Source organism: Olea europaea, chromosome 16, assembly GCF_002742605.1.
Source record: "Olea europaea var. sylvestris chromosome 16, O_europaea_v1, whole genome shotgun sequence".
Classification (NCBI taxonomy): Eukaryota; Viridiplantae; Streptophyta; class Magnoliopsida; order Lamiales; family Oleaceae; genus Olea; species Olea europaea.
The window spans coordinates 9,081,916-9,088,990 of record NC_036252.1 but is presented as its reverse complement, the minus strand read 5'-3'; the positions used below and the strand labels follow the sequence as shown (position 1 = coordinate 9,088,990).

The 7,075-nt window shown below is 35.8% G+C and overlaps 1 long non-coding RNA gene across 2 annotated transcripts; it reads left to right on the top strand.

The window, feature by feature from the left end:
- The first annotated feature begins 268 nt into the window (after positions 1–268).
- On the top strand, positions 269–5,947 carry LOC111412044. 2 transcript variants are annotated; one of them, XR_002705942.1, is made up of 4 exons: positions 269–745; positions 847–1,251; positions 1,622–4,273; positions 4,436–5,947. It is a non-coding gene; the product is annotated as an uncharacterized LOC111412044 (long non-coding RNA). The 2 variants fall into 2 exon arrangements; XR_002705941.1 differs by having other exon boundaries at positions 1,622–5,947.
- Positions 5,948–7,075: the final 1,128 nt, after the last annotated feature.

Here is a 7,075-nt window from a genome sequence, read left to right as displayed (position 1 = left end):
GAATCTCAAGTGTGTCATCCAACTGCAATATTGTCCTAATCAAATTATAAAATTTGAATTTACGTTCAAAATTATGATAACACGTCTGATAACTAGCATTATTCTGATCTACAACGGCGGGATTAGTTTTTATCTTCCCTTTGCACAAAGTCATGACCACGTGGCTTAGTCTGTTTTGAGTAGAGAAAGAAGGGAAACTTGGTGTGAAGGTTGCATTAAGATAGTGATTTGTTAATATGAATCCATCCATTGCTCAACCTACTTGATGCACACTTGCCTTGAGAGATTTTTAGTTCTCTGCTTGATTTTTACTTTACTTTTAAAGTGAAAATCGAAATGTCTACTAGGATTTCTGTTTTTAATCGAAATCATGGCCTAATCTTGAAGTGTCATCCTGATTAACTGTGCTTTTCTTCAAAGTTTTGAAGTTTCTTTGGAGTTGGGAAATTTCGGCCACCATAGCCTCAAAATTTCTTGTTCTTGATTTGATTTTTACGTCAATCCTTGGGCAAAAATCTAATTCAAGTAAAGATCTTGCTAGGATGTCTGGTTTTGGTTCGATTCTTGATCCTCTACTTGGAAGAATTCGTTTTGTTCTCCTGGAAATTTGGAATTGAAAATCCGTCCAGATTGTTCTTGGAGTTGTTTCATTTCTTGGTTGTGCAAATTCGAGCCAGCCTTGAATCTATGTCGCACCCGCTGTTTCAGCAGATTCTGACAACTAGTTTGGGGTGCAAGAATCAAGGTGAAGCCGAAATTTTTTTTGGAAAGTGCAAAATTTTAGGCTGATATTGCAAGGTAGCCATTTTATTTTATTTATTTATTATTATTTTTTTTTCATTTTAGCATCATATAGGGAAGAAGTCAAACAGCCATAATGGTGGGAAGTTACCAAAAATTGCACTTGGTAGGTTACCAAACTCTAAATTTGGTAAGGAGCCCAATCAAGATGGTAAGTTACCAAATACTATACTTGGTCAAGAGCCCAATCGTGGGTTGGATGTCTTAATTCCAAATGAATTTCCAGCACTTGGTAAAAATTTTGGAGACTTAACAATTGTGGTTGGATCCATTTCAAACGAATTTCCAGCACTAGGAAAAGATGATGACAGTTCTTTATCCAATCTCGTTGATTCTACTAAGGCCTTCTAGGAGGAATTTGACTATGAAAATTCGAAATCTCCAAGTTTGTCCCAAACATTTGGTGATGAGGATGCTGAATCTAAAGAAAGATCGACTACAATACATCAGGTACTTTTCAAGCTCAAAACTTGAGAAAACTTGTCGGATATACTGTTTTTCAAAGATGACCTTGATGATGATCAAACAACACGAATTTGCTATTTGGTGGGGGGGTACTTTGCTTGACGTTTCCCGGGTAAAATAGCTCTCTTGTAAGTGAGTGGTTAATGGGGGGCGGGGTCAAGTACCAACACTTTGTACACCAAAGTGGATAGCTAGTGTTTGAATTTGAGAATTTCGACGATAGAACCCAAGTGTTTGAAGGCGGACCATATTTTGTTTATGCATGGTAGACCTCTAATGTTGAAAAACATACAATCATTTTTCAAGTTCGATAATGGTGATATTAGCATTCTACTGATGTGGGTATCAATTCTAGGATTGCCGTTGAATTTTTGGACGCCCAACGCATTGACTATGATTGCAATAAAGATTGGAAGCCGATTACAATTGAATTGCTGACGATAACAAAGGGACGGTTATCATTTGCTCGAATTCTTGTTAAGTTCGATGCTTTATAGGATCTGGTTCGCATGGTAAAGATGGCACTTCCAAGTGGCAAAGTGAGAGATCAACTAGTTTACTATGAGCACGAGCCAAAATTTTGCGCCACTTGCAAGATATTTGGGCACAAAACAGATGCATGCCAAGGGAAAATGGTGCCTGCCATCCATGAGTGCTATTCTTCCTAAGAATGTGGCAGGGAAAACGGGGACACAGGGTAGTGAACACGACCAGAACATTGCTGGGAGTTCAGGTCAGCAAGCTCAAGATGGTCAGAACATTGATTGTAACTCAAGTCAGCCAACAATCGAACAGAACTGTTCATTGGAAACGGCCAATACACGGTCTGATCCGAATGGCCAGAACGTTAGTGAATCTGGACAGGCAGAATCCACAAGCCAAAACAACGCACAATGAGGTGCTCAACTGGCTACAAATGAGGATGATACACCCCTATCATAGAGGTAGACATGAAATTTAAACCAGTGCATGTGGCTAAGGGTCCGATTCCAAAACGAATTAACCACAACCTATCTCGAGTGATAAAGTGCATCTAAAGAAGTCAAGAGCAGAAATTGAATCACCTAACTTACATGACAAAAATGAAGATCTTGATCCCTGCAGCAAAGGCAACAATTAATGATAAAGCTTAAAAGAAAACTTGATATGCAACCAGCTAAACAATTGTAGAAGGATAATAAGGTGGGGTTCGCCACCTTATTAAACAACGATTTATTGATGTTTTATTGTTTTAGACGAAAATCAACCAAGATAAGTTAGCTTGGATCATGAGGAACAAATTCGGTGGTTGGAGACATGTTGATAACTTTCTCTTACATCCGGCAGGGAGAATATTGGTCCTATCGTATCAAACAAAAATCGACCTTTGTATCTTGGAAGCTGCCCCGCAGGTTATACATTGTGAAGTAACTTGCAAGGTAACTTTTATCACATCCTGTTTAAGTTTTTTTATGGTTTCCATTCTATTGTTACTCGGAGGACGTTATAGAGTAACTTGATGGATTTTGGAGCTTTATGTTGGGTGATCTTAACAATGTGCTTCGATCCTAGGAAAAATATAATGGAGTGGAGGTAACTCCATACGAGACTAGGGGACTTCACGAATTGTTGTTTAAATGCGTATCTTAAGATTTGATAACCATTGGATGCTATTATACTTGGTCCAAAAATTCATTGGGTAGCATAGTTTCGTTTGGAGCAAGCTCGATTGAACTATGGTTAATGAATTGTGACAACAAGTGGGTTTCATGCCTTAGCTAATTTCCAATTAGCTTCTCTCGGACTTGGGCATTGTCTCAATTTTCTAGCAAGGTGGAGAGAAAGACAAACATTTTAAATGCTTCAATATGTAGACGGCTCATTCAAAAGTTTAGAATGTAGTTTCTTCCAGTTGAAACCAATTGATTTATGGCATGAAACAATTTACTCTTTGTAAAAACTGTTATAGAGGCTCAAAGAAGTTTTGAAGCAAATCAATAAAAAGCACTTTACTCAATTTTCTGTTAGAGCTGAGAAAGCTAGAGATGATCTCAAGGCTACACAAATGGAACTAAAATGATCAGCTGATGAATATCGAATTTCAAATCATGCCACTTTTATGAAAATAAGCCATGAGTACTTGTGATGCAGAGAGAAGTTTTTATTACCGACAAGCCGGAATGTGCGTACTTAAGCAAGATTGATAAATGTACGAAATTATTTCACTCTTTGGCAGCTATAATCAAGGAGGACAGGACTCCTACGAATTCCCAAATGGAGGTGGCGACTGAATTCCTAGGCTACTATCATAACCTACTTGGGACAAATAGTGCATGTGATGCTATCGATCGAAATATTTATGGTGAAGGGCCATCACTTTTTCGGAACATGTGGAATCCCTTGTTAGGGATATTTCTATACATGAGATTAAGGATGATTTGTTCAACATTGAGGATGATAAATCCTCGGGACCATATGGATACAGTTCATACTTCTTTAATAAAGCTTTGGAGAAGATCAAGGGTGATTTTGTTGACGCTATTACTGAATTTTTCGGTCCCAACTCACTCCTTAAATAAATTAACCACACTGTTTGTACCCTTGATTCTGAAAGGCAGCCACTCATCTACAGATAGGGATTTCAAGCCTATTTCATGCTGCAACGTGGTTTACAAGGCTATTGCTAAATCTTATCCAATAGGTATTGACTATTCTTGGTTCTATCATTGACCAATCGTAGGCAGCCTTGTGGTGGGGAGTATCTTGGTTGTAAATGTCCACCTTGCACAAGAACTATTGAGGCAATACAATTGGAAGAGACTATTGCCTAGACGCCTCCTTAAAATCGATCTTTGAAAGGCATATGATTCCATCATTTCGGAATTTATAAATTCTGTTTTAGAGGGACGGGGATTTTCGTACAGAATTATTCAGTGGGTGATTGTATACATCTCAACCCCCTCATTCTTAATTGTAATTAATGGTAGCACGCATGGGTTCTTCAAAGGTAAAAGGGCCATACGCTAAGGTGATCCCTTCTAACCATTCTTATTTGTGATTTGTCTTAAATATTTTTCTAGAGCTTTGAAAGTGGTTATGAATAACACCGAATTTAATTATTATTTGAAGTTTGGGCTCTTGAAAATCACACATCTAGTTTTTGTGGATAACTTAATGTTGTTTTCTAAAGGCGACGATATTTCGGTGCGCATAATGATCCATTGTTTGTCCATGTTTGGTGATTGCTTGGGACTTAGGATGAATGCAAATAAATCCAAAATACTGCTAGAATTCGGGGCAAAGACTTGGATGAAATCCTAGAGTTAGTGGACAGCCGAGAGGGTCCATGTTCAGATATTTGGGATTCCATTAGGTGGAGAAAAATTGAAAGTCAGCCACCATGCTCATTTTTTTGGATAAAAAATTGCTACATATGTACATGCCTGGACGAGCACTTCATTATCTTATGCCAACATGGCTCAATTGGTGAGATCGGCCTTTCAAAGAGTTGAATGCTTTTGGTTATCCATATTTTCGATTCCACACATGGTCACTTTGAGGATTATATGGCTTTGTAAGAATTTCCTTTGGAATTCCAAAAAATCGCTAGTTGCATGGCTGACGTTTGTCTTCCCAAAAGCAAGGGAGGATTAGGATTTTGGAGACTAGAGTGTTGGAATAATGCACTATTAGCCAAGTCATTGTGGAACATACATGCCAAGAAAGACACTTCGATGCGGTGGGTCAATCATGTGTATTTGAGAGAGGCATCAATATGGGAATGGTAATCCAAGAAGGATGATTCACCATTACTCAAAAATAATGTCCATTGCAGAGTGCATTAAGCATATCGAAGGATCAACTCATGCTGCCTATCAAAAACTTTTAGATTGGATCCATTGGGATGATATAAGCATTGCTAAAACTTAGGATTATTTCCGACCGAAGAGGATACCAACGATTTGGGCAAAGGTTGTTTCGAGCACATGCTGCCTATCAAAAACTTTTAGATTGGATCCATTGGGATGATATAAGCATTGCTAAAACTTAGGATTATTTCCGACCGAAGAGGATACCAACGATTTGGGCAAAGGTTGTTTCGAGCACATGCTGCCTATCAAAAACTTTTAGATTGGATCCATTGGGATGATATAAGCATTGCTAAAACTTAGGATTATTTCCGACCGAAGAGGATACCAACGATTTGGGCAAAGGTTGTTTCGAGCACATGCACCACTCATAAACATTCATTTTATCGTTTGGCTTAGTGCAAAAACTAAGCACCTTACCAAAGATCGTCTACAACATATGGAGATTGACAATAAGTGTGTATTCTATCAAGTTGAGACCGAATCAGTCTAGCACCTTTTTCTTTTAATGTGGCATGAGCATGGAAATTTGGGGACAGATCAGAGATTGGCTTAGGATCACTGGAGCCATATCTACTATACCCAGTGCATTGAAAGGAATCAAGAAAGAGGGACGTGGAACATCTTGGAATGTAATGCCAAGAAAATAGCAGTGGCAAGCACTGCTTATCATATCTTAGTAGCTAGAAACACGTTGATCTTTGAAGATCTTAGACTGCATTCCAATAGCATCGTCAGATGAATCAAAATACAAGTATACTAAGTTATGTTCTAATTGTATCATCATGTTTTGTATCATTATGAATCTTTAGCATTGGGCATTTAGATTGATATCATTGAAACATCTTTGGATCTTGTAATCCCAAAGTACTTGTTCACAATTTTTGTTCTATACAAATTTTATTTATCGATAAAAAAAACTTACAGTGGGATTGCACCTATTGGAAATGTAGTAAATTGATGCTCAACATATTTTATTGGTGGTTGCAGTCTACAATCTTTTACAGTTTTTTAGCAATCCTATCCCTTGATGGACATCGTTTCTTTCAATTAAAAACTCTTTTTTTTTCTTTTTTTTTTCAAATTAGAAAAACAGAAAGAAAAGTTCATTGGAAATAAAGAGTAAATTTAGGGAAATACATGGAAATAGCCTTTAGAAAAGGGCCACTTTTCTAAAATGACCTTTGGTCAATTTACATACCAAAAATACCCTTCATTTGGATATTACATAATAAGACACTTTAATATAGAAATCATCTATTTTAGTCCTTAAACTTAAATACTGGTTGAAATTTGATAGTTTTTATTTGATTAATACTTTTTATTTGATTTATTTGATTTTTATTCACTCTAAGTAGAACCCCCTTTACTGGTATTAGAGTCATAGAGATCATGAAAATTAAAATAAGAAAAACAGATAATTATTGGTGTTTAGAAGAAGAAAGATGTGGTCATATATTTTTAAAACCTATTCATAATAGATTAAAAATAATGATACTAACAATAATTTAAGAACTGCTTAAAAAAATAAAGGAACAAATATTAGAAAAATTAATAATAAAAAAAATAAAGATATATATATACATATGAAAAAATTATTAATATATATGAAGATGAAGAAAACAATTTATATTACAAAGAAAAGTATGAGTATAAGTAATAGTACACATTTAAAATTAAATAAATTACTTATAAAAATAGAAAAAATACAAGAGGAAATACGAAATATAATGTTAATACCAGAAGAAATGAGAATATCAAATAATAAACAATTAATAAAATTAAGATGTGAAAAACTAAGATTTGAGAGCAAATATTTTACTATAGTAAAAGAAGGATTAGTAGATCCAGATACAGTTGAGAGAAGATTTGGAAAAATAATAGACAAAAGGGAAGATAAAATATGCAAATTAACCTATGAGTTAGAAATAAGAAAAAATTAAGATGTCAATAAGTGAATA